Below are 20,985 nucleotides of genomic sequence, written 5' to 3' on the forward strand. Positions count from 1 at the left end.
TTTTCAGGATGGGTGGAAGCATATCCCACGGACAGAAAATCTCTGAAGTGGTTAAAGCCCTTCTTAGGGAAATTATCCCCTGATTTGGATGAAGGCATTAAAACTACATTCATCCTGGAGACCACAATCAACAGGAAAAAACAAGAAAATGAATCATACATTAAAAAGGAATGTCACTAAAACATATCAAGAGACATTTAACTTGGGATAAGGCCTTGCCATTTGCCCTGCTGTGGATCAGTGGCTTCCAGAAGCAGGCTTAAATTAAGCCCTTTTAGAATATTGTATGGCAGGCCATTGCAGGTGTGTACCCAGGCAGGAGAATCTATAAATGCTAAAGACCTAGTGGTGGCCAATCACATTAAAACTTTGGGCGCTATTTATTCATGAGTTTACCTTCAACAGGTCTGTGCATCCAACCAAAGTAGACAGGAATTCCATGTCCATTGACCATTGGAGAAGGGGCAACCAATTTGTTTGTCTCCAAACAAATAGCACAGGGATTTAGTATATGTATTGGGAACCAAAACCCCAAGTTCAATTATGAATCAGACAACAAAGTGCTAAGAGGTTTCATTGGGTTCAAATAGTTGTGGATAAAAAGGAATGATTAAAGATTCTAAGGAATATTCCTCACCTCTGTTCAGCAGAATGGTCTTCATTCTTTTCCAACAAGACTGTGGAATGGACATTGACAGTGGGGGATGGTAACAGGGAAGAACTTTTTGTATTCTATTACAAGTTAATCACGTTAATTATGTTGCTTATAAGCTTAAATTATACACAATGGTCTGTTTCTGGCCTGCTTCCCAGGTAATGAGCATTAAGCTAAAATACCTTTGGCTCACAGGGAACATCCTGACAGGCCCACCTGTGAATGACTGCAGGGAGGAAGAAATTAACACATCCCCTCCAGAGGCTGATGGGAACCAGGAAGTGTTTGACTTTATTCCCTCCCATTTTAGTCTAAAAGGAGCCTGAATTCTAACTCAGGCTAGATGGTTCTCTGGGGCATGAGCCCGCCATCTTCTCGGTCTGCTGGCTTTTTGAATAGTCACTATTCCTTGTCCCAACAACTTGTCTTTCGATTATTGGCCTGTCGTGTGGAGAGCAGTATGAACTTATAGACTCTGTAACAAGTTTACACATCTCTCCAGTTTTCAGGGTGGCAATTTGCCCATTGACGTCAGTTCTCTGATGGATCTAAGAAGAGTTGTTGATTTTTCAATTTGTTCAGCTTTCTTTTCTTTGTAAGGTTAAAAGTCTTGACTGCCAAATTCTTTACATGTTACACCAGAACAAGTGGTAAAATAGATCCTTTGAGGATATCTTCTGTAGACTACCATATTGTTTTTGAATACAGTTCTATTTTTATCCTTTCTCTTTGCTTTGTTTCTTTTTCTTGCCTTATTGCACTGATTTAAAATCTCCAGTACAACGTTGTATAGATGTTGTGAGAAAGGACAGCTTTGAATTGTTGCCAGTCTTACAGAGAAAGCATTCAGTCTCAAGTAAGTATGATATTTAATGCAGGTTTTTCATAGATATCCTCTGTCACGTTGAAGAATTTCCCTTCTTTTCTTGGTTTGCTGAGAGTTTTTATCAATTTATGTTAAAATTTTGTCAAATGCTTCTTCTGTATCTATTGACATTATCACAGGGCTTTTCTTCTTTAGTCTTTGATATGATAAGTTATGTTATTTTACTTTCAAATGATTCAACCTTGCTTTCTAACCCCAACCCCACATGGTCATTATTAGTTTCCTAGGACTGCCATAGGAAAGTACCACAAAATGGGTGAGTTAGAACAACAGAAATTTATTGTCTCACATTTCTTGAGGATAGAAGTCTGAAATCAAGGTGTCAGCAGGCCATGCTCCATGTGAAACCTGTAGGGGAGGATCATTCTTTCCTCTTCCAGCTTCTCGTAGCTCCACACATTCCTTGGCCTGTGCCAGCAAAATTCCATTCTCTACCTCCATCTTCACATGACATTCTCCCTGTCTCTTCCCGTCATCTTCCCTCTATTTGTGTGTCTGTCTCTGAGTCCAAATTTCCCCCTTTTATAAGGACACTAGTCATATTGGATAAGGGTTCATCCTAATGACATCATCTTAATTTGGTTAAATCTGCAAAGAACTTACGCTATGATCTTAAATGTTTGTGTCCCCCCTCCCTTCATATGTTGAAATCCAAACCCCCAAAGGTGATGGTATTAGTAGGTGGGCCTTTGGAAGGTGCTTCAGCATGAAGGTGGAGCCCTCATCAATGGGATTATTGCCTCATAAAAGACGGTCCAGAGAGATCTACAGCCCCTCTTTGAGGTGAGGACACAGAAGGCTCCAGTTATGAACCAGGTGGATGGTCCTCACCAAAACATGACCATGCTGGTGCCTTGATCTTGAACTTCTCAGCCTCCAAAACTGTGAGAAACAGATTTCTGTTGTTTATAAGCTACCCCGTCTGTGGTATTTTGTTATAGCAGCCCAAACAGAATAAGGCAACTTATTTCCAAATACAGTCAGTCACATTGAGGTACTGGGAGTTAGGATATCAATATATTTTATTTTGGTGGGGAAACACAATTCAACCTATAAAAGTCATGATGTACAATCATTTCATATATTGGTAGATTTAAAATATTTTGCTAAAGATTTTTTTATCCATATTTATAAAATATTTTGTACCGTTTTTGTCTTGTAATGACTTTGTCTGCTTTTGGTATCACTAATGTGGCTTCATAAAATACTTTGGGAAATGTTCCTGCTTCCCCTCTTTCTTTTCTTTGGCTGATTTTAAGATTTTCTCTTTGACTTTGGTTTTCTGTATTTACTACACATCTAAGTATAATTTTGTTTTTATGTATCTTACTAAGATTTACTGGTTTTCTTGCCTTTGTGGAAGTGTCATAGCCATTGATTCTTCACATGTTGCCTCTGGTCCATTTTTTTCCCCTCTCCCTCTGGGGCTCCAATTAAATTTATGTTAGATCCTTTCACTTTACTTACTTGATCTTCTAAGTTCTTTTATGTATATTCCATTTTTTTGCTTCCACATGCTGTATTTTGGGTGATTTCTCTGATCTATATTTCATTTTATTTTCATTTTCAGCAGCATCCTATCTTTTTCGAAATTTGTCTTAATTTTTAAGTTTGACCATGACCTCCCCTATCTCTAGATATTTTATTTGATTATTTTTCATATTTGCTGGGTTACTTTTCATAGTTTCTCTTCATATAGGTAGGTTAAAGCTTGTGGGTTTTTTCGTACATAGTTAAGTATAGTTATTTTCTTTCTAAAGAAATCTGTGTCTTCTAATTCAAGCATCTATATCTTCTAATTCAAGCATTGGAAATCTTCAGTGGGTAGTTTCCACTGTCTTTTATTTGTAATGTTTCTTACTTATGATGCTTTGCTTCTTCTTCTGGTGGTATATTACTTCTTTCCCTTGATAAATTTGTGGGGATTCTTTGAGGCCTTGGATGAAGGTGTTTTTCTTCTGAGTGGTTTCCTATCTGCTTCTATATGTCACTTGTAGCACTACCACTTCTGAACTTTTTTTTTCATTATCCCACCTCTGCCATGTTTTATTTTTTGTATTTAAAAAATTGAATTGTAGTTGATAATGTTTTAGGTGTACAGCAAAGTGACTCATATATATATATATTCTTTTTCAGATTCTTGAATATAGTTGCCTATGCTTTACAGTAGGTCTGAACCATTTTAAACTGACAAAGTTTGAGTTTTCTTGGACAACTCTGGTGATGCCAGTTTGGGTTATTCTGGTATAGAGCCAAGCCATCAGAGATGATAGCCTTCCAGGATGGGTTCTTTCTCTATCTCTCTCTCTTTCTCTCTTTCCTTCCCTCCCTCTCTCCCTTCTTCTCTTTTTCTTTCCCTCTTTCCCTCTTCTTCTCTCTCCTTCCTCAGGACAATGCCAGGGCACCTTTTCCTGAAGCCCTAGGGGAGGGGTGAGTGGAGAATGGAGCAGGTTTCTTCCTAGCTCACCCTGACCCCAAGATGAATCTGTGCGACTGTGGGGTTCTATCAGATTCCCCACCTTGGGCAGGACCTGAGGCTTGACATATATACCCCGTTTCTCTGTATTTAACTTTAGTAGGAATTGGCAAATTTCATCAGAGGGAAAGTGCTTTTTGAATTTTTAACCTGTTTTTCTTGATTTTTTTTTTTTTGCCTTGATTGAATTTTTGCCTGATCATAGCTCTTATCTTGACTATTCAATGCATTTAAAGAGCTTTTTTTTTGAAAGAAATTTTTTTAGCATTTTAAAATGTTTTTTTAAATAAGATAATAGATTTTTTTTTTTAACATCTTTATTGGAGCATAATTGCTTTACAATGTTGTGTTAGTTTCTGCTGTATAACAAAGTGAATCAGCTATATGCATACGTATATATCCTCTCCCTCTTGCGTCTCCCTCCCACCCCTCTAGGTGGTCGCAAAGCACTGAGCTGATCTCCCTGTGCTATGCAGCTGCTTCCCACTAGCTATCTACTTTACATTTGGTAGTGTATATATGTCAGTGTTACTCTCTCACTTCATCCTAGCTTACCCTTCCCCCTCCCTGTGTCCTCAAGTCCATTCTCTACGTCTGTGTCTTTATTCCTGTCCTGCCCCTAGGTTCATCAGAACCATTTTTTAAGATTCCATATATATGTGCTAGCATACAGTATTTGTTTTTCTCTTTCTGACTTACTTCACTCTGTATGACAGACTCTAACTCCATCCACCTCACTACAAATACCTCCATTTCATTTCTTTTTATGGCTGAGTAATATTCCATTGTATCTATGTGCCACATCTTCATCCATTCACCTGTCAATGGACATTTAGGTTGGTTCCATGTCCTGGCTATTGTAAATAGTGCTGCAATAAACACTGTGGTACATGACTCTTTTTGAATTATGGTTTTCTCAGGGTATATGCCCAGTAGTGGGATGGCTGGGTCATATGGTAGTTCTATTTTTAGTTTTTTAAGGAACCTCCATACTGTTCTCCATAGTGGTTGTATCAATTTACCTTCCCACCAACATGCAAGAGGGTTCCCTTTTCTCCACACCCTCTCCAGCATTTATTGTCTGTAAATTTTTTGAAGATGGCCATTCTGACAGGTGTGAGGTGATACCTCATTGTAGTTTTGATTTGCATTTCTCTAATGATTAGTGATGTTGAGCATCTTTTCATGTGTTTGTTGGCAATCAGTATATCTTCTTTGGAGAAATGTCTGTTTAGATCTTCTGCCCATTTTTGGATTGGGTTGTTTGTTTTTTGATATTGAGCTGCATGAGCTGCTTGTATATTTTGGAGATTAGCCCTTTGTCAGTTGCTTTGTTTATAAATATCTTCTCCCATTCTGAGGGTTGTCTTTTCGTCTTTTTTTATGGTTGCCTTTGCTGTGCAAAAGTTATTACGTTTCATTAGGTCCCATTTATTTATTTTTGTTTTTATTTCCATTTCTCTGGGAGGTGGGTCAAAAAGGATCTTGCCGTGATTTATGTCATAGTGTTCTGCCTATGTTTTCCTCTAAGAGTTTTATAGTGTCTGGCCTTACATTTAGGTCTTTATTCCATTTGGAGTTTATTTTTGTGTATGGTGTTAGTGTTTTAATTTCATTCTTTTACATGTAGCTGTCCAGTTTTCCCAGCACCACTTATTGAAGAGGCTGTCTTTTCTCCATTGTATATTCTTGCCTCCTTTATCAAAAATAAGGTGACCATATGTGCGTGGGTTTATCTCTGAGCTTTCTGTTCTGTTCCATTGATCTATATTTCTGTTTTTGTGCCAGTACCATACTGTCTTGATTACTGTAGCTTTGTAGTATAGTTTGAAGTCCGGGAGCCTGATTCCTCCAACTCCGTTTTTTTCCCTTAAGATTGCTTTGGCTATTCGGGGTCTTTTGTGTTTCCATACAAATTGTGTTTTTTTTTGTTCTAGTCCTGTGAAGAGTGCCACTGGTAGTTTGATAGGGATTGCATTGAATCTGTAGATTGCTTTGGGTAGTAGAGTCATTTTCAGAATGTTGATTCTTCCAATCCAAGAACATGGTATATCTTCCATCTGTTTGTATCATCTTTAATTTCTTTCATCACTGTCTTATAGTTTTCTGCATACAGGTCTTTTACCTCCTTAGGTAGGTTTATTCCTAGATATTTTATTCTTTTTGTTGCAGTGGTAAATGGGAGTGTTTCCTTAATTTCTCTTTCTGATTTTTCGTTGTTGGTGTATAGGAATGCCAGAGATTTCTGTGCATTAATTTTGTATCCTGCAACCTTACCAAATTCATTGATTAGTTCTAGTAGTTTTCTGGTAGCATCTTTAGGATTCTCTATGTATAGTATCATGTCATCTGCAAACAGTGACAGTTTTACTTTTCCGATTTGGATTCCTTTTATTTCTTTTTCTTCTGATTCCTGTGGCTAAAACTTCCAAAACTATGTTGAATAATAGTGATGAGAGTGGGCAACCTTGTCTTGTTCCTGATCTTAGTGGAAATGGTTTCAGTTTTTCACCATTGAGAACAGTGTTGGCTGTGGGTTTGCCATATATGGCTTTTACTATGTTGACGTAGGTTCCCTCTCTGCCTACTTTCTGGAGAATTTTTTTATCATAAATAGGTGTCGAATTTTGTCAGAAGCTTTTTCTGCATCTATTGAGATGATCATATGGTTTTTCTTCTTCAATTTGTTAATATGGTGTATCTCATTGATTTGCGTATATTGAAGAATCCTTGAATTCCTGGGATAAACCCCACTTGGTCATGGTGTATGATCCTTTTTTTTTTTTTTTTTTTTTTTTTTTTTTTTAAATTTAATTTAATTTAATTTATTTATTTTTGTCTGTGTTGGGTCTTCGTTTCTGTGCGAGGGCCTTCCCCAGTTGCGGCAAGCGGGGGCCACTCTTCATCGTGGTGCGCGGGCCTTACACTATCGCGGCCTCTCTTGTTGCGGAGAACAGGCTCCAGACGCGCAGGCTCAGCAATTGTGGCTCACAGGCCCAGTTGCTCCGTGGCATGTGGGATCCTCCCAGACCAGGGCTCGAACCCGTGTCCCCTGCATTAGCAGGCAGACTCTCAACCACTGCGCCACCAGGGAAGCCCTATGATCCTTTTAATGTGCTGTTGGACTCTGTTTGCTAGTATTTTGTTGAGGATTTTTGCATCTATGTTCATCAGTGATATTGGCCTGTAGTTTTCTTTCTTTGTGACATCTTTGTCTGGTTTTGGTTTCAGGGTGATGGTGACCTCGTAGAATGAGCTTGGGAGCGTTCCTTCCTCTGCTATATTTTGGAAGAGTTTGAGAAGGGTAGGTGTTAGCTCTTCTCTAAATGTTTGATAGAATTCAACTGTGAAGCCATCTGGTCCTGGGCTTTTGTTTGTTGGAAGATTTTTAATCACAGTTTCAATTTCAGTGCTTGTGATTGGTCTGTTTATATTTTCTGTTTCTCCTGGTTCAGTCTTGGAAAGTTGTGCTTTTCTAAGAATTTGTCCATTTCTTCCAGGTTGTCTATTTTATTGGCATATAGTTGCTTGTAGTAATCTCTCATGAGCCTTTGTATTTCTGCAGTGTCAGTTGTTACTTCTCCTTTTTCATTTCTAAGTCTATTGGTTTGAGTCTTCTCCCTTTTTTTCTTGATGAGTCTGGCTAATGGTTTATCAATTTCATTTATCTTAAAGAACCAGCTTTTAGTTTTATTGATCTTTGCTATAGTTTCCTTCATTTCTTTTTCATTTATTTCTGATCTGATCTTTATGATTTCATTCCTTCTGCTAACTTTGGGTTTTGTTTGTTCTTCTTTCTCTAATTGCTTTATGTGTAAGGTTAGGTTGTTTATTTGAGATGTTTCTTGTTTGAGGTAGGATTGTATTGCTATAAAGTTCCCTCTTAGAACTGCTTTTGCTGCATCCCATAGGTTTTGGGCCATTGTGTTTTCATTGTCATTTGTTTCTAGGTATTTTTTGATTTCCTCTTTGATTTCTTCAGTGATCTCTTGGTTATTTAGTAGCATATTGTTTAGCCTCCATGTGTTTGTATTTTTTACAGATATTTTCCTGTAATTGATATCTAGTCTCATAGCGTTGTGGTTGGAAAAGATACTTGATACGATTTCAGTTTTCTTAGGTTTACCAAGGCTTGATTTGTGACCCAAGATATGATCTATCCTGGAGAATGTTCCATGAGCACTTGAGGAGAAAGTGTATTCTGTTGTTTTGGATGGAATGTCCTATAAATATCAATTAAGTCCATCTTGTTTAATGTGTCATTTAAAGCTTGTGTTTCCTTATTTATTTTCTGTTTGGATGATCTGTCCATTGGTGAAAGTGGGGTGTTAAAGTCCCCTACTATGATTGTGTTACTGTCGATTTCCCCTTTTATGGCTGTTAGCATTTGCCTTATGTATTGAGGTGCTCCTATGTTGGGTGCATAAATATTTACAATTGTTATATCTTCTTCTTGGATTGATCCCTTGATCATTATGTAGTGTCCTTCTTTGTCTCTTGTAATAATCTTTATTTTAAAGTCTATTTTATCGGACATGAGCATTGCTACTCCAGCTTTCTTTTGATTTTCATTTGCATGGAATATCTTTTTCTATCCCCTCACTTTCAGTCTGTATGTGTCTCTAAGTCTGAAGTGGGTCTCTTGTAGACAGCATTGTACGGGTCTTTTTTTTTTTTTTTTTTATGCATTCAGCCAGTCTGTCTTTTGGTTGGAGAATTTCATCCATTTACATTTGAGGTAATTATTGTTATGTATGTTCCAATTACCATTTTCTTAATTGTTTTGGGTTTGTTATTGTAGGTCTTTCCCTTCTCTTGTGTTTCCTGCCTAGAGAAGTTCCTTTAGCATTTGTTGTAGAGCTGGTTTGATGGTGCTGATTTCTCTTAGCTTTTGCTTGTCTGTAAAGGTTTTAATTTCTCCGTCGAATCTGAATGAGATCCTTGCTGGGTAGAGTAATCTCGGTTGTAGGTTTTTCCCTTTCATCACTTTAAATATGTCCTGCCACTCCCTTCTGGCTTGCAGAGCTTCTGCTGAAAGATCAGCTGTTAACCTTATAGGGATTCCCTTGTATGTTATTTGTTTTACCCTTGCTGCTTTTAATATTTTTTCTTTGTATTTAATTTTTGATAGTTTGAATAATGTGTCTCGGCATGTCTCTCTTTGGGTTTATCCTGTAAGGTACTCTCTATGCTTCCTGGACTTGGGTTACTATTTCCTTTCCCATATGAGGGAAGTTTTCAACTATAATCTCTTCAAATATTTTCTCAGACCCTTTCTTTTTCTCTTCTTCTGGGACCCGTATAATTCAAATGTTGGTGTGTTTAACGTTGTCCCAGAGGTCTCTGAGACTGTTCTCAACTCTTTTCATTCTTTTTTCTTTATTCTGCTCCCTGCAGTCATTTCCACCAGTTTGTCTTCCAGGTCACTTATCCGTTCTTCTGCCTCCATTATTCTGCTATTGATTCCTTCTAGAGTATTTTTAATTTCAGTAATTGTGTTGTTCATCACTGTTTGTTTGCTCTTTAGTTCTTCTAGATCCTTGTTAAATGTTTCTTGTTTTCTCCATTGTGTTTCCAAGATTTCGGATCATCTTTACTGTCATTACTCTGAATTCTTTTTCAGGTAGGTTGCCTATTTTGTCTTCATTTATTTGGTCTTGTAGGTTTTTACCTTGCTCCTTCATGTAAGATTTTTTTTGTTGTTTCTTTTTTTTTTTTTTTTTTTTTGATGGGTGGTGCTGTATTCCTGTCTTACTGGTTGTTTGCCCTGAGACGTCCAGCACTGGAGTTTGCAGGCAGTTGGATAGAGCTGGGTCTTGGTGCTGAGATGAGGACCTCCGGGAGGCCTCACTTTGATATTCCTTAGGTTCTGAGGTTCTCTGTTAGTCCAGAGGTTTGGACTCTGAGCTCCCACCACAGGAGCTCGGGCCCCACCTCTGGCCTGGGAACCAAGATCCTGCAAGGTTCGTTGTGCAGTTTTAAAAAAAAAAAAAAAAGAAAAGAAAAGGAGCAGTACAATATCAAAGAATAAAAAACAAAATAAAATTAGAAAGGTAAAAAACATATTAGGAAAGAAAACTATAACTGAAACAGCTGCAACAAGGTAAAATAAAACCACAACAGAAAAAAGAAAGAAAAAAAAAAGCAGGAGGAGGGGGGAGCAAGCCAAAAGGAGAGAACAGTAACAAGGTAAAAATAATAAAATAAAATTAGACAAATAGAAGATTTATTAGGAAAAATAAAAATAGAAAAGAATCAACAACAGTGAATCAACAAGGTAAAACAACCCCAATCTAAAAGAGGGAAAAGAAGAAGAAGAAAAAAAAAATTGGCTCTGGGGGCGGAGTTTAGGCAGGGGTGGAACTTAGGCAGGGGCGGGGTTTAGGGTGGGGTGGGACCTAGGTGGGTGTGGGTGGAGACGTTTGAATGTGGGGCGGGGCCTAGGTGGGCGATGTTCAACCATGGCCGGGGCCTCTGCTTAGGACCTGCGCAGAAGGGGAGAGGCAGCACGTGGAAGGAGGGCCTCTGGAGTGTGGAGGTCCAGAGTTTGGAGGTAGGGCCCTGAGCGGGGGTCTGTGGGTGGGGTTTAGGCCCAGCGCTTTGGAGGGGGTCTCAGAGGGGGTCTCCAAGTGTAGAGGTAGGGCCCTGGCTGGGGGTGCAGGGGTGGGGCTTGCGCTCTGCACGGCAGGAGGGAGGCTCCGAGGTCAGAGAATTAGGCCCGGGAGCCCAACAGGCTCCCCAGTGCCTGAGTGAACAGGGAAAGCGCTGGCCACGTTCCCTTCCGTTCCTTCGTGCCCCCCCCATGCACTGTCTCCCCCAGGGTCTCCCCCGTCACCACTGGACCCCTAACTGTGGGTGTCCCGCTGGGTGTAGGAACTCCTCCCCTTCCCCAGCCACCCCCAGGGGTGCTGGTCCCAGAGGTCCAGGCTTTACTTTTGCTCCCCCTTCCCTCCCTCCCACTCCCTCAGGACCCGTGGCCGGAGGGGGCCTCAGTGGGCAGAGGATCAGGCCTGGGATCTCAGCAGGTTCCTGGGGGCCCATGTGGGCAGGGGAAACCTGGCCATGCTCCCTTTTGATCCTCTGCCCTCCCGATGGTCCCCCAATTTCCCCCTTCGGGCGTGGGATCCCTTCCCCTCCCCCAGCCGCCCCTCAGGGGCGCCAGTCCCGTCCCGCCTCCACTTCTCCTCCCTCTTCACTCCCCCCATGCCCCACGTCCTACCCGGTAGCTGGGGGTTCCCCCTGTCCCCTTAGGTGTCCGTGGTTCCCCACCGGTGCCTGGTAGGTGCCCTCGTTGTGAGGAGACGCGAATTCCGTGTTCTCCTAGTCTGCCATCTTGACTCCGCTGTCTAGCATTTTCAAGTGTTTGAACAGAGTTTGGTCACAATAAGATAGCCTATTATCCAAACCCTTACTTTTGTGTCTAAATAAATCATTACTTCCTACTAGTCTTTTTTTTTTTTTTTTTTTAATATTGTTTATTTTGGCTGCGCTGGGTCTTAGTTGCAGCATGTGGGATCTAGCTCCCCGACCAGGGATGGAACCCGGGCCCCCTGCATTGGGAGCACGGAGTCTTGCCCACTGCGCCACCAGGGAAGTCCCCCTGCTAGTCTTGATTTCCAAAACTTTTCATTCATTTCTTGGTAGAATATTCAGCCTCCTGCCTCTAGTGTGAAGGTTTCGGTGGTGAAGTCTAAGTATGTCTCCAGTATTCCCTCTCCCCACAGCCTTTGTAAGTGATTCAGTTGTTTGTGATTAAAAATAATGTTTTTTTCATTATTCTTGAAGTCCAACAAACTATCAGAAAGTGTCTTGGCGTTGATTGTTTTGTATCAGATTTTCCTCAGTCATGTCCTGCTCCTTAAAGAAAGGTCTTCTTTAATGGAAAGTTTATTCTACCATGGATTTGAATATTTTTGCTTCATTTTATGTTTCTTCCTCAAGGACAACAAATATGCATACATTGGCTCTCCTTTGTCCTAAATCTATAATTTTTCTCTAATTCTTTATCTTCTGTTCTCTTTCATTTCATTTTGCTTAGTGTTCTGTAGTATGTGGAGGGCATGCCTCTTTTCAGCTATTATTTTAGTTGCTTTAGTTGCTTTTCATTTTCTTAAGGTATTTTTCTCTTTCATTTCTTTCCTGAGCTCTTTCAGATCACTTTAAAAATTCTTAAGTTTTCTCACTCTAAAAAAAAACTGACTTGTTTTGAGCTTATTTCATCATGGCTATATAATTTCTTTTAAAGGAAATGCATTTTCCATGTGTTTTGTACCTTAATTCTTTTGATATGCAAACAAGGATTCCTTTTGTCTTTTGTTCCTCCTACTTTGTCGTATTTTGGGCAAGGGGCTGCATGACTTTGCGTGGATCCTGTGCTGGCTCACTTCTTAGTGTTGCTCGGTTTACTGGGCTACTCTCCAGACCAGTTACCTGCTGAGGGAGGAGCCGAGCTGGGGCATCGGCTTAGGCTTAGGCCTAGGCCTTCCCACGGGGAACAGTTGGCCATGGACAACCTTCCCTCAGCTCGCAGGTCATCAGCAGCCTTCACGAGGTAGCCCTGAAGAGCACAGGTCTCTGGTTGGATGATGACCCAGAGCTTTATTTACTTTCACCAGCAGCTGCTTACCCGTCACTCACCTTGTGTTTCTCTTCTGTTTCTTCCCGCTGAACATGGATGAGTTGATAGTGAATTGCAGGAAGAGAAGTAGCTGAACTAAAGTACAGTGGTGGTGGGAAATCCCTGCCCCTGAGAACCTGAACATCTGCACTACCCCTGAGATGAAGGAATTCTGACAAGTCTAGGAAATATGGGCACATGGACTGTGGTACAAAGATGCTTCCTCAGTGTTGACGGTCTACAGGGCAAATCCCCTCCCCAAGCTGGCCTCTCTATTTCTCACCAAAAACAAAGCTATCTTCAGCCCTTTGGGCAGAAACCTTATTTGTTTTTGTGTTAGGAGATGTCAGAGCCAGAATGGCACTGGACTAAGTTAAGCAGGTGAGGAACACTTTATTGAAGACTCTTGCAGGAGGGAGGGAGACAGCTCAACTCGGCTGAGACAAAGGACTGGAGAGAATTTTAAGACCTGGGGTGGGGAAGGGGGAGATCGAGCGAGTTGTACAGCTTGGAGCAGGGCGCCCGCTGAAATTAGGACTCTATGGTCCTACATTTCAGAGATACCCCAGGTTCTTGAGAAAGATTCCCTGGATCCTAAAGCTGGCAACGGGCTTTCAAGGAGATTTATATACATTTCAAAAGGAGTAGAGTAAGAATGTACAAGTTTTCTAAAGTGAATGCTTTACTTTAGAAAAAAGAAAAGGGAGGTCATAAGGCCTGTAGGCAGAAAGACACCTGTTTAGAGTTTAGTGAAGCGGAAGGTCATCTTGGTCAGGGGTCAACTCTCTGGTCTGGGAGACATTGCTCCTCAGCCAAGACACTCTCAGTGGGGGGGGGGTGTCCCCCCTGTCACCCTCCCCCCTGCCATCCTCCCCCCTGCCATCCTCCCCCCTGCCATCGTCCCCCATGCCATCCTCCCCCCTGCTTCTGTTTCTTCTCTCTCTTTCCCCCCCTCTTCTTTCTGGACCCAGCAGCTGGGTCCTAACTCATGTTCCCCCATCCCTTTCCTAGGCCGTATGCCCACGTGGAGCCTCTGGGCCTGGGGAGGGGTTGGGGGTATGTGAGCTGTGGAGGAATCTGAACTTCCCCTCTGATGCAGGGCAGCAGGGGAGGGGCGGCTTGCTACCTCACCTGGTCCAGGTCATGATCCCTGGGAGCAAGGAACACCCTCCGCCCCATGGGACTTGAGAGAGGCTGTGGTGCCCCCTCCAGAGAGAGAGAGAGAGAGAGAGAGAGACACACACACACACACACGCGCGCGCGCGCACACATGCACACGCAGCGCCTGCTGCCCTCCCTGGAGCCTGCCTTCATTTGCGTTTCCACGTAACATCTTGGTGCCCTCTCGCCACAGGACCTGTCCGTTTCTCTGGGGGCTGTCAGAGGTGGAGGAAAAGATGAGCGGGCGACAGTCTCTGCAAAGAACAGATGTGTCAAAGGTCCGCACCATTTACATCAACGAACCCTTTCAGAACACTTTCTGCAACAACTCCATCAGGTGAGCAGAGCGTAGCTGGGAGGACAGGGAGGGGGAGGGCGTGGTCCTCCCCTGTAATAAACAGCACGTTGTGTGGATGCTCCAGGCTACAATAGTCCTCCTGAACCTGGAGAAACTCACTACGGAGAAGAGGGTTTGTGTTAGCTCGCCTTCAGCGTTGCCCAAGGTCGCTCTCTGGTCTCACTTGTCCGTGTTCACAAGCCGCAGCATGCAGTCCGCCCCTCACTGAGCTCTCCAGCAAGACCTGCCTGTAGGGGGAGAAGCCCTTTCCGATGGAACCGCCCACCAACAGCACATACTGGGGAGCTGAGCCCTAGGCTAGTAAGAGCTCTGCTGCCTGAGGAGTTCGCTGAGTACTTACTGGAGAGGCAGTGTTAGAGGAAAGCTCGACAGGGACTGGTTTTCATACATATGTATGTATGTTCGTATGTGTATATATATATATATATATTTTTTTTAAGGAATTCCTTTATTTTTATTTATTTATTTATTTATGGCTGTGTTGGGTCTTCGTTTCTGTGCGAGGGCTTTCTCTAGTTGCGGCAAGCGGGGGCCACTCTTCATCGTGGTGCGCGGGCCTCTCAGTGTCGCGGCCTCTCTTGTTGCGGAGCACGGGCTCCAGACGCGCAGGCTCAGTAGTTGTGGCTCACGGGCCCAGTTGCTCCGCGGCATGTGGGACCTTCCTGGACCAGGGCTCGAACCCGTGTCCCCTGCATTGGCAGGCAGATTCTCAACCACTGCGCCACCAGGGAAGCCCAAGAGGGTTTTCTTTTGCTTTGACCCTACCTGCTACAGCTGGGATCCCTCTAGAAGGATCACTTCCTCCGCACGCACAGTCCTAATGCTCATTTCCAAAGTCATTCGTACGCTTCTGCCTGATTCCTACCATCTTGTGATGCCATCAGTAAAATGTTTGGCCTTTTGCTTGGTTTATAATGTGAAAGAATTTTTCAAACTTAAAAGATTTCAGTTAAATTGGGGCAATATTCAAAACTGCTAATTGTGTGTTTAACCAAATATAGTCATTACAAGCATCGTATAAAACACTAACATTTCAGGTAGCACTTTACTATGCAGCAGGCCCCGTGCTATGTATACATATCTGTGTGTGTGTGTTCATTGAAACTGAGGCACAGACAAGGCAGCGGCCTGACAAGGGAGGGGCAGAGCTGGGATGTCAGCCGAGGCGATCTGGCCCTGGAGGCCCTACGCTTGACCGCGTTGACCTGCTACATGCCTTAGGTCACACCGTAATCTGGGGAGTCAAGTAAGGGAGAAGCAAAAGTGAGATCAATTACAGCCAAAAAAATACATTGCAGTTAGGTTAGCTGCCTCTATTCTTGTTAAACCTACTATTGGGATTTGAATGACTCATTTCGAACTTTTGGTGTACCGGATTTTTTTCCGTAACAGAAATGACATATGGCAGACAAGTTAGTTAACTCAAAGAACACAATAGGTAAGATATTCGATTAAGCTTTTACCCCATTTCACTCTAAGAAAATATCTAAATTCATCAAGAAGATACATGCAATATATTTTGTAACATTTTATTATTTAAAGAACTATAGAAACAAATAACAAAAACCAGAAGGAAACTCAGCTTCTGTATGTTAGGATCAATAACTATGTTAACTAGAATAAAAAGAAAGAAAAACGATGGGAAGGATGGACTATCCAGGATATGAACAATTCTTATGTCCATAAAAAAGATCTGGGTGTTACATCTTCGCTCAGTCCTTGTTTTGATATGTGCCATCTCTGTGATTGATTAGAAGTACCGTATGTTTCTCTTCAGGCTACAGCCAATATTTTAGCATGTAACAGCAAATTGTTTTCTCTTTGGGATTGGAAGGCACTTAATACAGCCTCTGTCTGTCTGTCTATATTATATTATATCATGTTACGTTATATTATATATATTGCTCTATTTTGGTGTAGGGCATACTCTTTGAGTATACTCTTCCAGTTTATATAAAGGTTAAGTTAACAAAGAGAATACTTTATAAAGAAATGCCTGTATTTTTGGGGAAAAGGTATCTTTTACTGTTTTGGACTTTACCTAATGCAGTAATTACAATGAATACATAGCTGTTTCTTTTTCAGTGTTAAGACAGAGTACGTGGCAAGTGATTCTGTGGAAAGAGGTAAGAATGTATTTAATGTTTAACTTGGTCATAAGCACCTACCATATTTAAAGTTCCAGATTTTGATCTGTGAAGCATATCTTCGGGAACCATCATATTGTCTATTTTTTTGTTGAAGAGGAAGTAGAGGATCAAAGAGAACGAGTATCTTGTTCATGGCCAGGAAGCGGTGAAAATGGGATCTGAACTTAAGTCGGCCTGGTTGGAGGTCTACACATTTCCGGTGTGCCTCCGTGTTACCTCCTTGTCACTGTGTGGAATATTTAAAGTCAACGGTTCACAAACTGTTGCTATGGGTACAAGACAATGTTTATATGGAGGATGTTGCAGGGAATGTTGTCATGACTATTTGCCCTTGGGATGTAAGTTAAAGGCATCCAGGGGCTAGAGGCTGACTTTGTCTTTATCAGTAACTAATTGATGACCAGTGTAAAATTCCTTTGAAAGCTAAGAACATTTTGATTTCTAAGTATCATCAGTATTTCTTTCCTTGCGAGAGAGAAACCAGGTGAGTCAAGAGTGATTGCATTTCGCTCCCTTCTTGGGACTAAGAAAAAAAAGGAGAGAGAGAGAGCCCTCCATGCCCAACGGTGGGTCTCGGGGCAGGGGGATCGGTGAATGACAGCAGGAGAGGAGTGAGGCTGCAGTGTGGTTCCTGACTGAGCAGAGGCGATGGTGTGATTGAGTCCTAACTTACCCCATTGCCTCCCCCGGAAGATCCAGCTGGGCAACCAGAGCCTGGGACCCGAACTCTTGTCCCTCTGAGAGCTTTCTATGCATGTATTGGTTGTATCAATACAAACAAATGGAGCACTTTGAACACCAAGTGCTTATAAAAGGAAAGGAAGTAATTTAGGGTCCTGTGGTCAACGAAGAGAAAGGCGGTTTATAAGAGATGTGACGGTCATGACTGCCCTTGAGGGAAATGCCTGCCTGCTCTCAGCTGCATGGCGATACGGATTTCTACACCAGTGTTGTTTCTGGGGGGAATTCTAGTTTTAATTTCACGGTTTCAACTTGTCTTATTCTAGCCATTTTTAGAGCTTGCCGTAAGTTGGTTGTTTATATAAGTTATAAATGCTTTATTGTTCATTGCGTTGTGAACTTTATATAAGTTGCGAAGGTTGTATTGTCCATCTTTTTTTCTCCCCTACTGTTATGCTTGCCCTCCACACTTATAAAGGCACATTGTAGCACTTACGGTTCTCTCCTAACTTTGATCCAGAAGTATTTAATTAATCTGAGGCTCAATTAAGATAGAAATAATCTGTGTAATCATAAAAGAAAAATAGTTTCCTCTTCCCCCAGTTACAAACTATTATTTTTTTTAATACAGGTCCAGAAATTGGTTGAGGCAAGAATTTTGACACCCTGCTTTTTCTAGCTGCCCAGGAAGGGCCTGTCATTTTTAAGAGGTATGTCTTCAGCACGTAGCACATCGTAAATGCTCAGATGGTTTGTCAAAGAATCAGTACAGGAGAGGAAACCATCAAGGACTCAATAACCTTTCGCTGTGTATTGTTCCTAGGATTTACATCTCTCTCTTTCTCCTATTTGCGTATTAGAATTCATTCATGAATTTATTGAGTGCTTACTAGACAATGAGCAGCGAGCCCTGGGGGTTCATCTAAGAGTGAGACAGGCGTTTTCTCCGCCCTACGTGACTCTCACAAACCAGCAGAGGAGGACAGACCATTAGGCAAGCCGTTACAATGCGACAGCGTATGGAGGACGCATCAACGCAAGTATAGCAGGAGCAGTAGGTGTCAGCCTTGGCACCGCGCACATTGCGAGCTGGGTGATTCCCTGTTTTGTAGGCTGTTCTGTGCGCTGTGGAGCACCAACAACGTCTCCAGACATTGCCAAGTGTTCCCTGGTGGATGGGGACAGCAGAATAGCCGCTGGTCAAGAATGACTGTTGTCGAGGAATGAAGGTATCAGGAAATACAGTTGTTCTAATGTAGCTGACATTTATTAGGATGGCTCCAGGATTTTCATGTCGTACCTTTTCTTGAGAATATTTGACACATTTCGCCTCTATTTGTGCTTTTTAAAACCTTGTGCTTCTGTGTTTTCTTTCCTGGCTTAAAAGGTAAATGTGGGTGACATTGTGAAGGCCACAAACGGGCAGCTCCTTCCTGCCGACATGGTCTTGATCTCTTCCAGGTTAGTTATGTTAGTGGGCATTTAAGGAACTTTTCTCGTGAGTTAGGAATTTTAAGAAAACCAAAGGCCTTTTCTGCTCTCACTCCTTTCACCGTCACTTTCTCTCTATTGTAGACTAGTGACTGCAAACATTTTCTATAAAAGGACACATAGTAAATAGTTTCCGCTTTGTGGGCCATGCAATCTCTGTCGTAGCTATTCATCTCTGCCTTTGTAACATCAGAAGCAGCCATAGGCAATATGTAAACAAATAGAATGGCTGTGTCCCAATAAAACTTTATTTATAAAAATAGGCAGAGGCTGGATTTGGCGTTTGGGTCATAGTTTGATGACTGCTATTCTATACTTTTATCATCTTTTCTTTAATTTCCCTAGACATATTTTCTCCTGTCCTGATTCTTAGACTAATTCCATCCCTTCTACAATTTCTACAGGCATTCAACAAATATAAAAAATTTTATACTTATTATCTTGTTTTATTCTCATGTAATAAAGACATATTTCACAGTAGAAACAAAATTATAGAGTACTTAAGAACAGATCTGACAAAATATATGCAAGTGCTTTATGGAGAAACTAATGAAACTTTATCAAAAAGACATCTGAAGACTTAAACATATGGAGAAATATACCATGTTCTTGGATAGGAAGATTCACTGTTATAAAGGTGTCAGTTTCCACCAAATGGATCTAGAAGTTTACTGCAATTCCAAACGAAATCTCAAACATGTTTTAGTGGAAATTGACAAGCTGATTGTAAATGTCTAATTTGTACCTGTGGGATTTTAGCTTGTGGAGGTGATTGAACGATGACATTCAATGCCGTTGAGTGTCACTGCCATTGAAAGAAGAATCTGTTACATTTCCCGAGAGAAGCGGGGAAGGCCATGCCATGCAGGGCCACAGGGAAGCACTGCATTTGGTCAGGAGGCGGGAACGGGGGAGAGAGGAAAGCCTAGGTCAGGGCCGTTATTGAGGTTTCTTCAGGAAAGGCAAGGCAGGGCGGAGTAAACCATTTAGGATTGCCTAGCTTGACATTCTGGTGGGCTTTGGGCTATAGGTCTCTAGTTGCCTAGTACCAGGCCCTGGGATGATTTAGGGCAAAAGCATGTGAAAGTTAGATAGAAGGGGTGTTCGGGGAAGACAGACTCAGGATTGGTTGGTTTGCACATGAAGGCATACTCCTGGCAGAGCCCTACTCTGTCTCTAAGAATCGATTGCCCTTGGGAGTTGCAGTCTCTCTCCAGCCAGCAAGATTTTTAAGACGTCAAGACATCATAAGATACAGAAAAAAGGCATGGTTAATAGAAATGTATTTGGAAGAGCAAAGGGCCTAGCACAGCCAAGACACTTATGAATAAGAATAATTTGGGGGAAGTTGTCTGACCATATTTAAAGAGATGATTTTTAGTTTGTAGCAGTTTAGGCAGGTTAGTATTGGCACAGGAAAAGAAAAACTAGAATGGTGGAAGAAAATAAGAGAATCCAGAAACAGATCTGTACACGTTGGAACTTTGATGTGTGACAGAGGTGGCACTATGCATCCGTGGTAACAGGACGGGCTGTTAAATAAATAACACTTGGAAATTGGTTACCCACACAACAAAAAATGAAATTCCTCTCTACACGAAAATCAACTTTAGGGACTTCCCTGGTGGTCCGGTGGTGAGGACTCCACGCTTCTACTGCAGGGGTCACAGGTTCGATACCTGGTCGGGGAACTAAGATCCCGCAAGACGTAAGTCTTTGCCGGAAAAAAAAAAAAAAAGAAAACAAAATCAGCTTTACATAAATTGAAGAATTAAATGTGAAAGACATTTATAAACTTTTAGAAAACTATGTGATTATCTTTTTGGCCTTGAGTTAGGATTGTTTCACAATCATTCAATTAACAAAGTTTAAAAGTCTGAATGTAATATGTGCTTACAAGGACATGGTACAAAAGGGACTCTTATTCATTGCTGGTAATAATAGAAACTGGGGGAATTCCCTGGTGGTCCAGTGGTCAGGCTTCTAGGACTTGGCGCTTTCACTGCTGTGGCCCAATCCCTGGTCAAGGAACTAAGATCCCACAAACCACACGGTGTGGCAAAAAAAAAAAGAAAGAAAGAAAGAAAAAGAAATTGGGACAAGAGAATTGATAAACGATTTGCCACACTTGCTTCTTTTCAGGTCTCATGATTTTTTTGTTGAAAACTGAACGTTTGAAGTAATAAAATGTGGCATCTCTGGCAGTTAGATTCTCTCTCCTCCCCAAGATTTATTTTTGTTGCTGCCCATTACCAGTTTTTCCTTAAAGCTTTTTGGTTAGTCTGTTGTTTACTCCAACTGTTATACGTGACCTCGGGCAGCTGCAACATTTAAACACTTCCCTGTAAAAGTCTTCAGCAAATTTCCCCTCCCCTACCTCTTCAAGGAAGAGAGTTTCAGCACTGGGTGAGCCCTGAGTCAGGCCAAATAAGAGCAAGCCTTTCAAGTGGGGTCTTCCAGGGAACCATCAGACAGGTCAAATAATAACTCTTTGGGAATGAAGCTTTCAA

The 20,985-nt window shown here is 41.7% G+C and overlaps 1 long non-coding RNA gene and 1 pseudogene across 1 annotated transcript in view; both read left to right on the top strand.

The window, feature by feature from the left end:
* LOC133076172 (uncharacterized) overlaps positions 1-18,102 on the top strand; it is a 45,367-nt gene extending 27,265 nt beyond the window's left edge. Inside the window, exons 3-5 of the long non-coding RNA XR_009697507.1 lie at positions 13,989-14,132; positions 16,239-16,279; positions 17,616-18,102. This is a non-coding gene — a long non-coding RNA (uncharacterized LOC133076172). The remainder of the gene's footprint in view (positions 1-13,988; positions 14,133-16,238; positions 16,280-17,615) is intronic.
* Positions 18,103-18,207: 105 nt separating this feature from the next.
* The window catches only part of LOC133076398 (phospholipid-transporting ATPase IB-like), an 84,079-nt pseudogene continuing 81,301 nt past the window's right edge, over positions 18,208-20,985 (top strand).

This window comes from Eubalaena glacialis, chromosome 16 (genome assembly GCF_028564815.1).
Source record: "Eubalaena glacialis isolate mEubGla1 chromosome 16, mEubGla1.1.hap2.+ XY, whole genome shotgun sequence".
Lineage (NCBI taxonomy): Eukaryota > Metazoa > Chordata > Mammalia > Artiodactyla > Balaenidae > Eubalaena > Eubalaena glacialis.